Here is a 19201-nt window from a genome sequence, read left to right as displayed (position 1 = left end):
TTTTCTCTTGGCATTGTATAGGCACAGCCTGCCTAGGAGGGAGAGTGACCTAAGGCCAGGCAGTTGGGTACCCACTATCCATGTGGCCTTTAATACCTATGGCACCTAAGCTGGCTTTTCCCTTACAGTCAGGCATGGGGGAAGATGTAGTCACCTTGGGTTGACCTTGGACCAGTGGACCTAGGTACTCACCATCTGTGTAGCTGTGGGACTCAGACAAGCTGCCTTAGTTTTTGGAACTTCTGTCTCCTCATCCACAAGGTGTGGTAGTCATATGTCATGCAGTCATATGCATATGTCATGCAGTCATATAGATTCACACAGTAATAATAAAGTCTGTTTCATTCTCTATCCTTCTTATCTCCCCAACCCCTTTCATTCAAATGTCACTCCTTCCAAGGACTTGCCTGACCATCCGACCTCACTTCCCAGGCCCTGCACACATCTCCTTGGTATTTCCTTCCCTGAACTATGATCTGAATCTTCCTGTGCATTGTGGTTTTTGTTCATGGTCTGTTTCCCTCTAGAGCACATGCTCCTTGGCCCAGGAAGGTGCCTGTGTGGTGAAGTGTCAGGAGTTCATGAGCAGCCACCGTCTCACACGCTGCCTCTCATGATTACACACACCAAGCAGCCTTGTGCTCTCAAACAAGTCTTTGCACTGCCCTCATCATCAGGAGCATCCATTCTCCTGGGTGAGTCACCTGTTACCATGCAACCCAGTAGCCCTGCAGGGAAATTCTTGACTTATTCTTTTCCCTCTCAAGTTTTGATCATTTTAAGCTACAAAGGAAACGGAACAACAGACAGATTAATAGGGAACTTACATGGTAATTTAGGCACTATATGCCTAAACACAGGAGGCACACACTCCTCTAAGAGGCCCAGGGAGGGGCAGGATGGTGCATGGGGGCTTTGGGTTCCTAGGGCCCAGGCAGTGGTGCTGGCTGCAGAAGCTTGGGGGAGGTGCAGAGGGAGCCAGGGTTGTCCTATGGTCTGATAACTTCCACAGCACAGGCACTTGTGACCACCTTGGACTGGGCAGGTGTCAGAACCCCATCTTCTTTCTGCAGAAGAAACTCTTCCAGGCAGAAAGGGAATGAGTGTCAAACAGGAAGTCCTACCTGCATCTGCCATTTTTCCTAGTATGGATGGATGTAAATCTCAGTTACAAAGGGCATCTTTTCAGCAGCTTCTCGGTATTTCACCTTGAAATATGCCAAAGACATGCTTCAGGGTGGCATGTTTCTGGCCCCATGCCCCAAACATAAAACAATAAGCATTGATTATCTTACTCCTGCTTTGGATCAGAATCTGAGGTGTGGTTTGGCAGCTACCCAGGCCCCAGGTCTCTGTGGCTGGGGCTGCAGTCTCTTTTGAAGGCTAGGCTGGGAACTCCACTTCCAAGCTCCCTTCTGTGGCTGTGGACAGACCTGGGCCCCTGTGGACAGACCAGACTCTTCTGGGGCTGCCTCAGCACATAGTAAGTGGCTTCCCTGAGGATGAAAGTAAAGCCAGAATGTTTTTACCCTGTCAAAGACAAGGTTGGACACTGAGCTGGGGGCTAAGCTGAACAGAGTCAGAGGTCAGGCCTAAGGAGGGGTTCTCTGCTTCTTTCCCTCAGCCTGCAAGGACAGAACTGGCCACCAGAGGGCACACTGACCCTTCTGTACAGCTTGCAGCAGCTAGACCCAGGATCTGGGAAGTGAGGGCTCCCTTAGGGAGATAGATGGGCTTCCTGCTAGACCACTGCAGCCTGTATTCCTCTCACTTTCATGTCACCAGACAGAACCCAGCCATGAAAATGAAAAAACCTGGATCGACAAAGCAGGCGGAGGCTCAGAGAGCAGGGAATACAGCTGAGCAGGATGCTGGCCTCCAGTCTCAGGGTCTGGTGGTAGGAAACAAGCCCTCCCACCTTTGGAGCCCTCTCTGCCTGTGCCTGGGCTCTGGAGTCCCATGGGGAAGTGATCACAGTGGCAGAGAGGAGGGCCTGGCAGTCGGAACCAGCACAGCCTCTAGCAGAACACATCTTCTCTCTGTGGTCCTCCAGAGTCGGGGGCTGAGCATCTGAGCGTGGGGTCCCTTCCCACACACCATCAATGAGGTTCACCTGACACTCTCCCATCAACATCTAGTACAGGAAATGTCCCCACATTGTGTCCTTCCTTCTGCTCACTTCCAAGAGAAATCCAAGAAAGAGCCTGAGGTTTAGGTGCTGGCCCCCAGTGCCACCTGCACCAGAGGGTCCCCTACCATCATGGCCTCCCTAGATGCACAAGCTCTTACACAAGGTGACCAAGCCCATGACCCTGTCCAAAGCTGACACCTGCCCAGCTTCCCACACAGCTCCCAGGGGGCAGAAATTCTCCTCCCAGCCCTGTTGCACCTGCCTGAATTCCTGTAGCATTGCCCAAGTGGGTGTAGGAATTTCCAGAGTATATGTAGAAAGTAAGGGTGAGGAATCAGTATGCTTCACAGAAAAGACAAATGCCTTAACAATAGCAAGGCTCCCAAAGTGTGGGCTTTTTTTTCTGGACACTAATTCCAGACTCATGTTCCAGGAAGGATCTGTCCATAGCTGTTTGGTCAGGACTCCTGCCCTGAGTCCCTCCCCACACTCTGGGAGACACTGCATTGACTCTGTGACCCTAGGGTGCAGGTTTGCAGATCTGAGCATGTGCACACATCTAGGGACTGACCCAGCTTTGCAGGGACTATGGGATAGAGGAAGAAGGGCTGTCTCTCATGCTGGTCCATCAGTGAGAGCTCCTGTCAACAGCAAGCACCTGGCCTCCTCAGCGCATTTTGTGATCTCCATAGGCCTGTTACCCCCATCTCACCCCATTCCTGGCAGGACACTTTCATTTTCCACCCCACTGGTAAACTCCACCTTCTGAAGCCCCTGAATGATGGGAAAAATAAACACAAAACCAGCACTCCAGGTATCACTCCAAATCTGCTAGAATGCTAAATTTCAAAAAGTAAAATAACAGGTGTTGATGAGGATGTGGAGAAGTTAGAACCCTCTTGTATGACTGGTGAGGTTATGAAATGTGGAAGGGCAACTTCTCACAAAAGTTAAGCACAGAATCACACAGGACACACAATTCCAGTCTCCGGCACCTGCCAGAAAGGACTGAAACTATTGCTCAACAAAACTTAATGTCGACAACCTCATTGCCCACAATGGCCATACAGTGGGAGCGCCCCAGGGCCGTCAGTGGGTGAATGATACAACTGTGGTCCATCCACAGGGTGAATGCTATTCAGCCCCAAAGGGAATAAAGTTTGACACATGCTTCAACATGGATGAACTCTGAAAACAGTATGATCAGCAAAAACAGACACCTAGTGCAGGACTCCATCTAGAAAAGAGTCCAGAAAAGACAAATCCATAGAAACAGAAAATAGAGTTGTGGTTACCCAGCTCGAGGGAAGGAAGAACAGGGGTGACTGCTTGGTGCTACGAAATGTGTCAAGAGTTAGGCAAAATTTCAAGTTGTACAACACTGTGAATGCAAAAAGCACCACTGAATTTTTCACTTTGAGCTTAAATTTATATTGTGTGAATTTTTAAATATTTTTTTAGTTGTAGTTGACCACAATACCTTTATTTTGTTTATTTATTTTTTGTGGTGCTGAGGATGAAACCCAGGGCCCTACATACGCTAAGCAGGCACTCTATGGCTGAGCCACAACCCCAGCCCCTGTAATGTGAATACTATCTCAAAAAAATAAAAAAATAAGCCATGCAGGCCATATGTGCCCCGCACTCAGCCATCAGTCAGTCAGTTGTCTAGGAAGAGAAGTTTGCAGGTATCTCACCCTGCATGGGCAGTGGGCTCCACTGCCTTCAGGAGCAGATCCAGCACTATCCTCTGAGTCAAGGCCAACCCACTCTTGCCAGTTTTAAAAATGTACCGTAGGCAGCAGTGCAGCATAACCCATGGAATTATCCTCACCCACCAGTAGGCTTTGATAGTGGCATAAGATGCAGACCTTGGCTGGGTGCAGAGTTGTCCCTCATGGTCAGTCTCTTGGACCCCAGCCCCTCCACATGTGCTCAATCTACTGTCCTCCTACTGCAAGAGGTGACTGTATGCAGCCAGAGGTCCTCCTGGCATGTGATCTGGCTCTCAGAAACCAGTTTCCCACCCTCTTTTCTTTCCTGCTCAGAAAAATGGAGAGAGTTCTCATAGTTCAGCAAATCCAGCTGTCTCCACCTAGGATGAGACTGGGTATTGAATCCAAGGTCACAAGTGAGGGGGACATTTGGGGAGATGCTGAGAAATTTAGCCAGCCACCACCCACCTAAAATGCACAGGAGCCAGGAAGATGGTTTGGGACTGCCCTGCAGGTGCTACAGGACTCTGGGTCCCAGGTATCCCTGTCCAACCTGTGGGCCACAGCTGTGCTGAGACCTCCCAAGCCTCAACAAAGAAACCCAGAGAAAATGGACTGCAGCAGTTCTGATCAGGTGAGACTCAACCTCTCCTTGACTGGAGGGGGCTGAAGGCCCACATCCTCTTGCACACACTTGCTACCCAGACCTCAGCCGAGTCCTGGGGAACTGAATACGTGTAGTAGAGAGGCTGAGGCTGTGGAAACCCTAGGAGCCCTAATTTGGAGCACCTCTCTCTCTCCCTTGTCTCCAGTAGTGTGCCCAAGCCTTTCCTGTCATTCTCTGGCTGACCAATGAATTCTGTTCCTTATGTCTTATTTTCTTTTGTTTTCCCTGGTGCTGGGTATTGAACCCAGGCCTCATGGTAGAGCATGCTGGGCAGTGCTCTACCACTAAACTACACCTTAACCCCTTAAAGTTCTAGTTTTTGTTGTTTGTTTGTTTGTTTGTGCTGGGGATTTAATACCGGTTTTTTACCACTGATCAACATCCTTAGTCTTCTCTCTCTCTCTCTGTATGTGTGTGTGTGTGTGTGTGTGTGTGTGTGTGTGTATTTTGTTTTTTGATTTTGTTTTGTTTTATTTTTGAGACAGGGTCTTGCTAAGTAACCAAGGGTGGCCTCAAATTCATTATCCTAATAACTCTGGACCAAGTCTCTGCGATCATAGGCACGTGCCACAGCAGCCGACCTTTATGTTATTTTTAAGGCTCCTATCTATGGTTCAAATGCCAGTCTTGTGTGAGAACTCAAGCTGGCATTGCAGTGGGCAACAGGTGTTGGTACAATGTCTACCCCTTAGCCCATCCAGAGTCAAAGAGAGGTTGAGTCTCACCTGATTGGAACTGCTGCAGGCCATTTTCTCAGGGTTTCATGACTGTTAACTCTTCCTCCTTGAGATCCAAAGATACTCCCACTCCCAGGGATTCATCATCTGCAGACCCTCCTCAGAGACTCTGAGAATCCAGAGGCCCACCTCCCCACAAGTCCATTTCAATTCCTGCACCATCTGCTTGGGAGGGAGAAGAGGAAGGGGCAGGGGCCAGGAGAGAGGGGAGGGAATGCCTTTAGCCCTGGTGCAGGAGGCAGGATCCAGCTCTACCACCTGCCAGAGCTGAGCCAAGTCCTGGCCTCTCAGAGCCTCAGTTTCCTTGGCAGGCCATCTTGACAAGCTTCATGATTTGCACAAAGAGCTGGGTAGGGAGCCCAGCATACTAACAATTTTAGCAGAAATTGTCATTATCCAGTGTGCCCTCACTGCGTCCCTATGGTACAAGGGGAAGACAGCAGGCCTGACTGCAGACCCTCGGAAAAGGGGGCAGGAGGGAGAGGCAGTGTCCTCAGTGAGCTGGGCCAGCGTCTTTCTCCAGCCTGAAGCTCCAGTAGGTGCTGCTCCTGGGCTGCCCACTGGGGCCAACTTAGGCACAGCGGATGTCAGCTAGTCCCTGAGACAGAAGTGTTAGACCAGTGGAGACCTAAGGGTTAAGCCAGGCCTGGGCATGAGGGTTAGCCCAGAGAGATTAAGGGTTAAGCCCACGGGGGCAGGCTAGGGGCAGGCCAGGGGCAGTGGCGGTGCGGCTGCCCAGACTTCCCGGACGCGCCTGGCGCCGCAGCCGCCAGCCTCCGGGGACGTAGCCAGCGGCTGGGGACAGCTCCACCAGCCAGCGCCCCCTCCCATCGGCGCCCCAGCTTCTCTCTGGGCCCACAACCATTGTGACTGACAGGGACTGTCACACATCGAGGCGCCCACCATCCACGCTTCTCAGCCAAGATTGAGAAGTCCTGCAGGACTGTCTGACCCATGTCCAGCCAGGGGGCTAACCTGCCTGCCAGAGGGAGGCTACTGGCTGACCAAAGTGGAGGGAAGTCCTGGGTCTGCTCAGCCCTCCCAGACCCCAGAACCTTGTCCACCATAAGCAGTCGGGGTGAGCTTGCTCCTTGGCACCTGTGCCTCCCAGCTTCCACCCACCCAGCCACACACATCCCACCCAGGCCAGGGACCTTGGAGTGGGTGGGCAGGCCCGAACCCCAAATCCCACCGGCAGCAATGCAGGGTCCCTCACCAAACACCTGGAAGTAACCAATGGTAAGTGTTACTTTGTTTATTTTTCTTAGTTGTAGATGGACACAATACCTTTTATTTTGTTTATTTTTGTGTGGTGCTGAGAATGGAACCTACTGCCTCCCACCTGCTAAGCAAGTGCTCTACCACTGAGCCCCAGCTCCAGCCCCAGCCGACAAGTGTTACTTTGAAGTGTGGGTATGCAGTAGCTGGTAAGATGGGCATTGTTAAAAACAGTGGATTAGCAGGGTTGAGGACAGAGGATCTCAAGTTCAAGGCCAGCCTGGGCAACTTAGCAAGATCCTGTCTCAAAATTTAAAAATGACAAGGGCTGGGGGTGTGGCTCAGTGAGTTCAGTTCACAGTACTGCAAATTAAAAAAAAAAAAAAAAAAAAGGAAACCAAACAGAAACACATGGATTCAAAGAGAAGCTGATTGCTGTGGCAAATTTCAGAGGAAAGCATCCCCACTTTTTCTGTTTGGATGCTGGAGTTACACATCTGCCCCTCCATACTCCCACCTGTAGGGCCCTCAGCCCTAATCAGGACGTGGGGGATGGCTATGTCCTGGTTTTGCCCTATCTGGACAGGGAGACCTGGTCTGCCTTCCCTGCCTCCTCACTCCCATCTGGAGTGGCCAGCCACCCTGACGGGGCTCTTTCCTCCCCAACTGCCAGTCTCCACTTATGGAGAGGCAGGATTCCCCTTCCCACCACCCTCTGGAGAGGAAGACAGCAAGGTGACCACCTGCCCTGCTCCCTCATCTATCACCCTGAACTGTGCTTCACAATAAAATTACTCATCCTCGGTCAGTGATAAATGAAATCAGTCTAGAGGCGACCACACGGAGTGGGGGTGGGGGCTCCCCATTCAGGGGCTCCAGACCTGGGTGAGGGAAACCCAGCCAGCTGTCTTTGTGTTAATGCACAGCCTGGCCAGGGCCAAGTCAGTGGACTATGCATGCCTGGAATGCTCCCGGGGTAAGGGATTCTGTGTGTGTGTGAGCTGGGGCCGGGAGGAAGCCATCTGAGGTAGAGGGTGTGGTGTGGTAGCAGGGAGGTGGCCAGACAGGCCACAGGGAACAGGAGCAGAGGGACCAGAAAAATGGGGAAGGGCAGACCCAAGCAGGAACAGCCCTCTGAGAGCCCAGCCTGGGGCTGTGGAAAGCCTGGAGCCTCCGGACCTTCAGATATCCCGCAGACCTCAGCCCTGCCCACAGCCCAGCCAGAAGGACCGTGCCCTTGGTTGGCTCTTCTCTTCTGGTATCAGTTAAAGAACCATCAGCCAAGAATGCCAGATTGCCATCCACTGGGGCTCCCGTCCAGTTAGAGGAAGACAGGATTTCTGTGGGAGTCAGAATACCACGGTTTGGATGTGTTCAGAAGCTCCAGGAACAGGATGCTTTCTGACTGGAGGATCCAGGAAGCTTCCTGGCAGAAATGGCATTCAAAACTGGCATCAAGGATGCAGAGGGTTAGAAAGAGGGACCCCAGGGCTGCTCTGTGTCTCAGGCCCTGATGAGTGGTCTTCAGTGCCAGGTGCAGGGTGGGGGCTTCCTGTTCTGCCACAGCAGGTGGAAGAAAGTCTATGCCCTAGAGGTAGAAAGTAGCCAGACTTGGCTGCTGCAGGGGCTGCAGCCTCCCAGCCCCTGCCCACAGAGCCCCTTCAATCTCTCCCTGGGGAATGTTCAGGAAGTCCCAGACCTAACCAAAACACCATAGCAAAATTGGATTGGCAGGGCTATAGCTCAGTAGCAGAGCGCTTGCCTAGCATGTGTGAGCACTGGATTCCATCCTTTGTACCACACAAAAATAAACAAATAAAATAAAGGCATTCTGTCCATCTGTACTACCAAAAAAAAAAAAGTGGGTTGGCAGCTGTTGGGGCTGAGGGTGTGTTCAGCAGGTTGCAGAGGGCATGGGGTCAGCTATGTTGTGCAGCCCAGACACTGTGAGAGGGCTAGCTCAGAGATGAGGTGTAGCATATATGAGGCCCTGGGTTTGATCCTCAGCACCACATAAAGATAAATAAACAAAATAAACATGGAGGGAGGGACGGAAGGGAAGAGAGAGAGAGAGTGTGTGCAAAGAAGCAGAAAACACAGCCCATCAGGAAAAGAGGAAACCAGTCAACTGAAGGTGACCCAGAAATGACAGAGATGACCTGGGAGGAGACAAGTACATTGGGACATTCACTACAACTCTGTCCAGACGTTAAGAAAAAAGAAAGCAGATGGAATGTGGTCAGACTTTTTGAAGCCTGAAGGATGGGACTGCCCAGCATGCAGGGCTGCCGGGGCCACCCCACTCCACCTATGACACCTGCACACACCCCAGACACTCAGTACATACTAATTTTGTCTCCTTTTATCCTCATTCCCATTTTACAGACTGAGGTTGGAAGAACTGACAGTCTCTCCAAGGCCACACAGCCAGGAACTGGTGGGCAAACAGCCCTGGGCACAAGGCCTACCCTCTAGGTTCCACATCCTCACAGAGATGAAGTAGGGCTGCAGCCCAGGAGGCACCTGGAGGGGCTTGACAGGCAAGAAGCAGAGGTGGGTGCCAGGTCCCCATTCCTCCCACACCCCAGCTTTGCCTTAGCCTTGCACTCCCCAGCTTGGCTGGGAGCCTTGCAGGAGGGTGCGTGCTTCTGTGACAGGTAACCACCTGGTCACCATCTGGGCTGTGGCCTTGGAGTTCAGCCCCCAGCCCACACACCTCAGCAGCTGTACTTGGAGGTGCAGACAAAAAGCCCAGGAGACCAGGCACAAAGCCCAGAGAAGGCTCCCCATACCCCCACCCAGACCCTAGCCAGCACCATCCCTTTCCTCAGGGTCTCCTCAAGCCCCTGGCTGTCCTGCAGGTGATGGAGCTCTGACTGCCTAAGGCACTGTGGCTCCCAGAGGGGACTTCCTCTCCTCTCTGGCCAGGGACTAGGCAGTCTGTGCCCCTTGGAGAGCACCCTGATAAGGACCCCACCCTCCCTGGGCCAGTGCTTTGCTGGCATGTGAGGTCTGGCTTCACTCACAGAGAGGATCTGAGGCTCAGAGCACAGCACTGCAGCTCCCATGCCTGTTGCAGCCTCCTGCTCCAGGGGTCACACTCCCAGAAGGGCTGGGTGGGGTAGTGCTGAGCCCCACTGGGAGTCTCCAAGAGAAGCAGCAGCTCAGGGCCAGCAGAGGAGGCGGGGGACCTCTGCCAGCTCCCACCAGGTCCTGGCAGCATGAGCGATGGTGGTCTGAGCGATAAGAAACTAATAATTCATGTTTCCAGCTCCCGAAGCCGGCGCCAAGGGAAGGCTGAGCCGAAGCCACCCCCACACTGGAGCAGCCGCAACCCTTTATTGCACAAATTATTAACGACCAGAGAATGAATGGCTGTAATCAGATCAGGGCTGCCAGCACTTTTCATTTATTTGTATAAATCCTAAAGTCAGGGTCTGCCCTGGGGCACAGAAAGCCAGCCTCCTGCTGGCCAGGTGCCCACCCCAGACAGAGCCAACCCTCCTCCTACCCCACCCCTGACTCCAGGGGGTGATGAGGACAGAGGGCTCCAGAGGGCTTAGGTGGGGGCCATGGGTTCATGGTCACCCATGGCAACTCCACTTGGTGGTGGATCCCTGGGGCAGAGCCAGAGCTCTGCTGTCACTGTTCTGAGCCAGGGGCTCGCCCACGGCTGAGGGCCAGGCCTGAGACCAGGCACAAGATCTGCATCCTCAGCACAGATGGTCCAGGCTGGCCCTCTCCAAGACTCCTGCCATAGCTGTGGCCCCGCCCGACAGAGTCCCTCTCTCTCCCACTTACACCAAACGGCATGCCTCTCAGGCAGGGCTCTCCTTGGCGGTCCCTTCCCTCTTGGGCCAGGCTGGAGTTGGGGACAAAGACTGTGAAGTTTCCTTACAGCACCTGGGAGTGAGCCTGCCAGCTCCTCTCAGGAGCCCACTTTCAATCTCATTGACCTCTCGTTATACTCCGGCACATAAATTCAGATTTGGAGATCTTATGTTCCATCATAAATTGGGCTGGCAGACTTCCGATCAACAAGATAAAGCTGTCTCCTGTGAGGTGGGTGTTTTATTACTCTCGGCCTCAGTGCTGCAGGTGGGGGCTGGGGTGGGAGTAGGAACTGCACTGTTCAGAAGGCTAGATGGTGCCCAGGGCCCTGAGTCCCTCCTGCCATCACAGGCTAGGTTCTAGGGAACTGGGCAGCCCCTGGACCTGGCCTGCAAATGCCCACACACCACTGGAGTGAGCAGCCATAGATGAGCCCTGCCTGGGTTCCCAAGGCCCTGTGTTGACCGTTCATGCAGATGGGTGAAGTACGGCTGCAGATGTGTGCACCATTCCTTCCAGATGGCTGTCATCAGGTCATGAGCCTCTGCATCTGGGCTCTGCACAGGGCCTCAACACATCCCCACCTGGGGCCACAGCTGGGGTCATGGCCATCCAGCAGCAGAGTCCTGGTCCCAGGGAACAGCACTCAGGGCTGCCCCACCTGCCCTCACACAGTTCAGGAGATGAGATGGTCCCAGGGGAGCCTGGCTAGTCAGGAATAGGAACTTACACATCCAGAGGGCCTCACCGGACATCCATGCACAAAGCCACCAGTGCACCTCAAAGGATGTCATTGTCAACCTGCCCCCCAAGGACTGGGGCTGGGTGGCAATGGGAGCCCGGAGTCAGACTCGGTCTATACATCAGGAAGCCAGGACAGTGATCTGGTCCACCCAAGCTTCCTACCTCCAACAATCCCGACATGACAAAGACACCGGTGTTGATGAAGGGGCTGCTGGCCCTCCAGGTGGAGTCTCACGTGTTCATGCCCTCTTCCTTTTTTTTAATATTTATTTTTCAGTTTTCGGTGAACACAACATCTTCATTTTATTTTTATGTGGTGCTGAGGATCAAACCCAGCGCCCTGCGCATGCCAGGCGAGCACATGACCGCTTGAGCCCCCTCCCTAGCCCCCATGCCCTCTTCTTGATGCAGCTGGTTCAGAGGTGTGACCTACTGAGCACAAGGTGACAGTATTATAGCATGAAGAAACACTGAAGGGACAGCCCCAGACAACTGGGCAGCCTTAGGCTGTGTGAGGGAGCATGCTCCACGTCAGGCACTCTGCATTGAACACCCACATGTTGTCCCCGGGTACACACCTGTGTGCGCACCACTGCTCCCTGTCACTCACCTGAGTGTATGCTGCTGTTCTGTGTTCTGTTCCTGAACACTTACCACTGCTCCACCCCAAATGCCGTGTGCAGGTTGACTCAGGCCACACTGGGGCAAGGATATGAGACATTGGGGGGCATCTGGTACACCGGCCTGCACCTGGGCCACCATCAGTGTCAGGCTCTCGGCAGGTGGCTTTTAGCTTTTTCTTGTGTCCTTCTACCCAGGAGAAGGCCAAGGCTGTTCCCAGGTAACTCTGACTAGTTTTCTCTATTTTGAGCTTCCATATCTGCTTCTCCTAGGCCTGAATCCTGCCCTGTGGGGCCCCAGACAGCAAAAATTCCCCACGAGCCCTCGCTGGTGGACAGAGAAGGCACTTCACAGGAGAAACATGGATAAGCATCAGGATATCTCAGGCAGCCAGCACTTGGTCTGCAGGATCTCAGACCCTCTATGGTGTGACCACTGCCTGTCGCTGTGTGTCCGTGGGCACTCTGCCTCACCCTTGTGTCAGTGGCAGGGTCCTCAGAACAGCACCACATCCCACTTATGCACCCTTAGATCTAACCTTACCTTCCAGCTTGGGCAGTGCTTGCTGAAGACCAAGGATGTCTACCTAGGCTTCTTCAGCAGAAGACTTTCAGGTATCTCTCTCTGATGAGGAGGGTACTTGTGGCAGTACCCTCTTTTTTCAGTAATGAGGATTGAACTCAGAGGTACTTTACCAATGAGCTACATCCCCAACCCTTTTAATTTTTTTATTTAGAGAGAGGGTCTTGTAAGTTGCTTACATTGCCGGCTATGTTGCTAAGGCTGGCCTGGAACTTGTGATCCTCCTGCCTCAGCCTCCCAGATCTGTAGTCCAACTCTTAATAAGCTTCTGGGGACAGGAAGGTATGTAGAGATTCCAGGGCAGGTGGTAGCAGAGGGGAGCAGTCAGCCAATGGTGCTGCTCAGGGACAGGGTAGCCATGTCAAGTTAGGAATGGCTCAGAGAGCCCAGAGCCCAGCAGGTACCAGATCAGGGTATGAGCTGCATCCACCCATGGCCACATTGGGTTGCCCCATGGACAGTCCTTAAGACACTGGTACCTGCCATGTGCCAGGGTGTGTCAGGAAAGGCACTACCCCAGCACTGAGAATCCACCCTGCAGCCTGAACAGCTGAGGGGGCTCTCAGGTGAGTCAGAGCAGCAGCTGACCACCTGACCCCTTCTAGCCCTTTCCTTTTCCCTCCAGCACCATCCGTGATGATTCAGCACATCCCACCCAAGGTTTTCTTTGTGAAGGAACTGCCCAGATGTCCTCTTGTTTCCACCTGGCAGTCTGGCAGAGACCCCACCTGTACCCACTCCTCTCCCAACTTGGGGATTACCTCTGCCCCAAAGCTCTGCAGACAGCATAGCCTAGTGCCCCTATCAGGACTTCCTGGTGGGCTCTGGCCCTAGGGCTCACAGTGCCTGTGAATTGTACACAGAGTGAACTCTAACCAGCACTGCTGGGCTGGACCAATGAAGGCCCAGATTCCCAGAGTAAGGCACATGGGTCCCTGAGGCCTTCACACCGTATTTGTGCTGAGTGTCAGCTAAAGTGAATGGCAGGAGGCCAGGGCAGGCACACATAAGCACACGAACACCCCTCACACAGCATTGACACACATGAGCACAAGGGGCTCCTCACTCCACCCCTGCTGACATACCCTTGGGACGTGGAATGGGTGAGACTGCACTTAAGGCCTGTGTGCTACTTAGCTCTGGTGGCCCTGAGGGTGCAAAACATTTCTACAATAATTTGAGCCTTGAGGGAGAGAACTGCACCCTGTCCTCGCATCCACTCTGCAGGACAGCAGCTGCTCCCATGCACCCCTGTGTATGCTCTAGTATCCAGACTGGGCCCAAGTGCGGCCATACTGTCTGCAGGGAGGAGAAGAATATAAACCACCCTCACATCTATCTCAGTGAGAGACAGATGAGATAGATTTGGGGGCCTCAGGGGGCACTAGAGAACTCATTTCTTTCCCTTTGCTTGGCTCAGAGTTGATGGGAGCCCTGAGGGGTTTTTTCCTCTGTAAATGGTTTCTGCGCTCCAGATCCATTTACAGAGGAAAGTGTCTAGGGTGTGCAGGGGTTTGGTTCTCCCACTTCCCATAGCTGCTCTGCTGACTGTTTTACTTCAAGCTAAAGGCGGCTTTAGAAGGTGGGTTTTGAGCCCACCTCTTTAAAGAAGGCTTTAGAAGGTGGGTTTTGAGACCACCTCTCATTTTCAGATGGGAAAGTAAGGTCCCAAGAAGGGCAGAGAAGACTGGGTCATGCAGCTGCTGCAGGAGGGTCTGAGGCTCTGCACACCTGCTTCAGCCTCCCCAACAGAGTCTACCTTTCGGTGGGACCACAGCACCAGGAAGACTGCCCTAAGATGGGGGCTGCTTCTGCCCCCATGTGGTCAGAAACAGTCATCTCTGTCCCTTCTGCAGAAGGGCCGAGTGTACAGATCCATTGGTGACAGAGGATTAGGCCCATGCTGCCAGGCCAGGAGGAGAGGCCTCTGTGATGCCTTGAGGGTGAAGTCAGGAGTGCTGAGCACCTGTGCATCACTGTGCCTGTGTCTGGTCACTGCCTGTGTTGACACCCTTGAACATGACATATGACTGTCACTGCACAGGTAACGTCACTCCAGCAGTACAGGGCGCTGTGGGTGCCTGCTAGAATTCCTGCATGTGTGCATCTGGACACCAACTGCATGGCCACAGAAGTGGGGTGAGGCTGAGTTCAGGCCCTCTCTCTTTGTTCCTTTAAGTGGCAGAGACTAAGGTAGTGGACAGCCCCAAAACACCTTCCTGCATGCTGAGAGACAAGGCATGGCTTCTTTTCAGCTCATAGCTAGCTGCCCAGGTAAACCAGCAGGGCAGCTCTCCCTAGGTCTGGAAAGGCCACATTCCTGAAGTTTCTAGCTACTTTGCAGGAATGTCTGAGGGAGCCTAATCTGGCTAACCTCTAACCCCTGACCTTCCAGGTTAACTCTTTCTAGACCAATAGTGCAACCAACTGGGTGTCACCTGTGCCTGACACCCTGCCTTGGCAGGTGAACATGTGGACCTGGGTCCATCTGTGCCTGTGTTTCAAGTCCCAGTCTCGGGATATCTGTGATCTGTATCTCTTAGCACACATCCTGTCTGTGTTGGTGCTTGTAGGAAGCATTTGAGGATTTGTGTGCTCCATGAACCTGTCCGATGCATTCAGGCTCAGCAGCTACTGTGCTGGCACACAAAAAGAAAAGGGCAAGATGGAGGCTAAACTTGGAGTTAATAGTAATAAGAATAATGCTGAGGGAACATGAAGAAACTTAATGAGATACTAAATTTAATCTTTGACTGACAAATTTACATAGTAAAGCGACTTTTTATCAATGTCAGCCAAACAAATTATGATCCTATGAAAAATGGTTCAGCTAGGTTTTTTTCCCCTCTCCTCCTTTTAACCTATACAATGAAAACAAATTTAAAATATTATATTCAATGCATACATTATTTTGTACATTTAAAACTTTCTATTTCACACACATGACCAAACAAAAAATATCAATTACTTTAGCACATCATCTCTCAGAATACATATTATCCTATAAGTACATGTAGAAAACATATAATATTATGTTCAAAGTGAAAATTAAAATTGAACAAAGGGGTTTTGAAAGCTATATCTTCTCCTCCAAAATATTCTCAAACTATAGAATTGTTTCTACTTTGCCTTCTCTTTGAGATCATAGTCTTCAAAATATAGCAGAGACCTTAGTCTTATTTACCAATGAGAAATACTTTGAGCAAAAGTAGTCTGGTGCCATTTTAATAGCTTTTTTCTGAAGTACTGCTCTAGCATTCTAAAACTTCTTATATGTGCCCATGTCAAATTTCAGTTACTATAAAAAAATACCTGCGACTGGGTGACATCAAGAAAAGAAGTTCATTTTTGGTTCATAGTGCTAGAAGTCCAAGGCCAAGAACTAACAACTGGTGATGGCTTTTTTTTCTGGCAGAATCCCAGGTGGATACGGGTACCATATGGAGAGGCAGCAAGCATTTATATGTGTGTGTCTTCTCTCTTCCTCCTCATCTGTAAAATGGGCTTAAGAAATCCAACCTCATAGAATTGTCTTGAAAATGAAATGTCACCAGGAGTACAGATTGCTAGGCAAAGTGTATGCACTGCATTGAGAATTGTATAAATGATATCTACAATTTTTATTTTTATAGTTAGTATTATCATTATTTCAGGAAGAAACAAAAACAAAAACAAAAAAAACCTCAGTAAATGCCAATATGTAGGCAAGCTCTGGGTAAAAAAACTACCTCAGTGATTTCATCTCAAAGGGTATTTGGAAGTGATCAGTTAAAAAGAAAAAAATCAAGGTGATGGAAGCAAAGACAGAATATTAGCCTGTAAGGCAACTTCTGAAAGGTGGTATTGTTCAGTATACACACTGAACAGGCATACAAGGTAACCCTTCTTTTAATTTAGAGAATAAAAGACTTTTATAAGGAAATACGCTTTTAGCCTACATCATAAAACCGTAATATTAATTAAGCACTTAATGTTGTCAATGCCTTACATGAATATTTATAACTACATATCAGAGTATAGACATCTATTTACTCATGTGTGAAACACGGCACAGAGAGGATATATGAGTTACTCAAAGTTACACATCTTCTAGCTGGTAAATACAGTATTCAAATTTCTGCAACCTGATCCTCAAACTGATCCCTTAGACTTCACTGTTACTTTTTTTAAACTGATGAATGGAGTTAGAATAAATAAATGCACAATCCTAGAATTATAAAAATGTTTAATAAGCAGAATATAAAAAGCAATAATAAATCAAAAAACTCTCTTTGGAAAATAGCAGCTTATCACATCACTGACTTCTTAGAGAATTTTTTTAAATGTATATATTTCTAGTGTAGGTGGACACAAAACCTTTGTTTATGTGATCAAACCCAGGGCCTCACTCATGCTAGTCAAGCATTTCTACCACTGAGCCACAACGCCAGCCATACAGAATTTCTAAAAAAGAAAAACAACATATACAATTCAGAAAACATCCTGTGAGTTATAGATAAATAACTTATAAGTTTTTGTACCAGACTAAAATCCTTTTGATAGAGAGTAAGTCAGAAAAGTGGTATCATTTGTTTTGACAAAATTTTTTTCACTTCCAATTAGTTTGGTCCATAAGTAGCAAAATAAGTTATTATCATTTTAAGAGCATGTTAGGACTATATATTCTCATTTACCTAATTGCGGAGAAAATTATTTTAAAAGAAATTTTCCCCTCAGAAGCATTATAAGAGTAAACATTAAATATGCATAGAAGATACAGCTAAGATTTTTCCTGAAGTAAATAAGCAATTTTTAAAGAAATATAACTGAAGACAATTGAAGTCAGTATATTTAACTACTAGGATTCTATTGTTTATTTTACTCACATAAAAAGAGATTTGAAATATGACATTTTTCCTGTTTGCACACTGAAAGTCTGAAATTTATGATTTGTTACAGAAAGGTTTTGAGAGTGACAGAGGAATAGCTTGGTTAAAACCATAAAAATAAAAGAAATCTGAAAATTACTCAGGAAGATAAACTTATACTATGCTTCCTTGTCATAACTTAAATACATTTCTTAATCAGAAATAGGAAAAACCAAAGATTATATATATATATATATATATTATGGAACCTCTTATATTTGGCACTTAGAGCATAATAAGAACCCTCAAAGCTGTAATTTCAAAGTTATCAAGAGGATACAAACACAAGAAAAATAAAGGCAACTAACTGCTAAGGTGAGAGCATTGACATTCGTACTGTTACTCTTTCAATTCCCATCCAAATTGCTTATAGGAATGACTGCATAGACTGTATCTTTTGCTGCAAAATAGTTCTGCCAAATCTGTATAGAAAAAAAGAGGGTGAATTTGTTAAATAACTAATCTTTTCAACCTATGCCAAAAAAACTGATAACTTTCATTGCTCCCAATAATATACAGTTTGATACCAATAAGGAAAAACACACTGTAGTGCTTTTATAACTAATATATAATTACAAAGAAGATTTAATGCCACATGGTCTTCTAAATAATTAAGATTTTACTCTTACTAACAAATTTTATCAGAGAAATTGATTTTATGATGTTTGAAATCACTATTTTTGAGATGTGCCTTGTGTGTGAGATCCTCTTTTTTTTTTTTTTTTTTTTTGGATCTTCTTTCTTTTCTTCCCAAACCCTCATCTCCCTGCCAAATGCGGGCCTGTTTCTGAATGACATAACATCAGTCATTCAGAGATCAGGGTCTGGCCTCAGGAGGACATGGATGTAGATCCTCGCTCCAACAATTTGCTAGCTATGCTACATTGTGCAAATCATGAAAACTCCCAAAATAACATCATTAAAATTGCAATAATATCAACCTCACAGGATTGGTGTGAAGACTAGATGAACAAGTACAAATTTGTGCTTGGCACAAAGTAAGCACTCAAAGTAATGCTAGCCTGTATTAGTTATTCTTGCTGTGTTATAAGCAGCTTTTGAAATCCTGCTTCCTGAAAGTCTTTCATATAAGGAAGAGACAGAATATGCTGGGTAACTATGGTATATATCAGACAGAAGTCTTCCCTCTGCCTGGAATCAGAGAACAAAGACAACACAGTAAAACCTTATCATGTAAATACCAAATTGTAAGGAATAAAAATTTATATAATAAAATTATACAATTAGAAAATAGGGAAAAGAGAAATATGCCTATAGTCTTTCTACCATAAAATAAGCACTTTTTTCATTTTTGATAAATCTGTGTCTAGTATGTCTTAAGAATATTTTTCTGTTATAGTATAAATAGATACAGTACATATGCAATACTGTGTCTTGCTTTTTAAAAATCTCTTAACATATCACAAACAGCCTCTGTATCCATATTTTTACTACTATTATTTTTATTGTCTTCTGTACTTTTTATGTAATTGACTCTCACTGAAAACCCATCTTCACTATCTCTGTCCCCCAAGTCTTTCCTGTTCTCTGAATCTGAGCCTATACACTTTTTCTTTCACATATTCTCCCTTGATCACTTCAATCAGAAGAAATGAAATAAGGCAGAAGGATATAACAGACACATTCTAGGCTCAGCATGACATTATAGACAGCATAGAATTCAGAAAAGATGTCATAACAAAAGTGACCTCTGAGTGAGCAGGTCTTTAAAAATGGGTCAACCCACCTCATAATTGCTCTGCTCTATCAACATTCTCACTTAAATATAAGGCCCCAGGATGAAGGCTCACTGGTAGAATACTTATCTAGCATGTGGAAGGCCTTGGGTTTCATCTCTGGTACCACATACACACACACAAGTCCCAATTGAATATACTAATTAAAGTGTAGTCTAGCTAAAGAAAATATAGCACACAAAAGGACTCATTATCTCCTAGAACTTAAGCAAACCACTCAACTAATGCAGCCTAAAGTTCCTTTGTCTTTTTATAAAAAAAAAAAGCATGTCAAAACATTGTCTTATTTTA

At 48.3% G+C, this 19201-nt stretch overlaps 1 long non-coding RNA gene across 1 annotated transcript; it reads right to left on the bottom strand.

Moving 5' to 3' along the window:
* Nucleotides 1-14967: 14967 nt before the first annotated feature.
* LOC144372789 (uncharacterized) lies at nt 14968-18267 on the bottom strand. The gene is made up of 2 exons (XR_013432662.1): nt 17462-18267; nt 14968-16689 (listed from the first exon to the last, which is right to left on the bottom strand). It is a non-coding gene; the product is annotated as an uncharacterized LOC144372789 (long non-coding RNA).
* Nucleotides 18268-19201: the final 934 nt, after the last annotated feature.

This window comes from Ictidomys tridecemlineatus, unplaced genomic scaffold (assembly GCF_052094955.1).
Source record: "Ictidomys tridecemlineatus isolate mIctTri1 unplaced genomic scaffold, mIctTri1.hap1 Scaffold_163, whole genome shotgun sequence".
NCBI classification, from domain to species: Eukaryota; Metazoa; Chordata; class Mammalia; order Rodentia; family Sciuridae; genus Ictidomys; species Ictidomys tridecemlineatus.
This window is presented reverse-complemented; position numbering and strand designations above follow the sequence as displayed.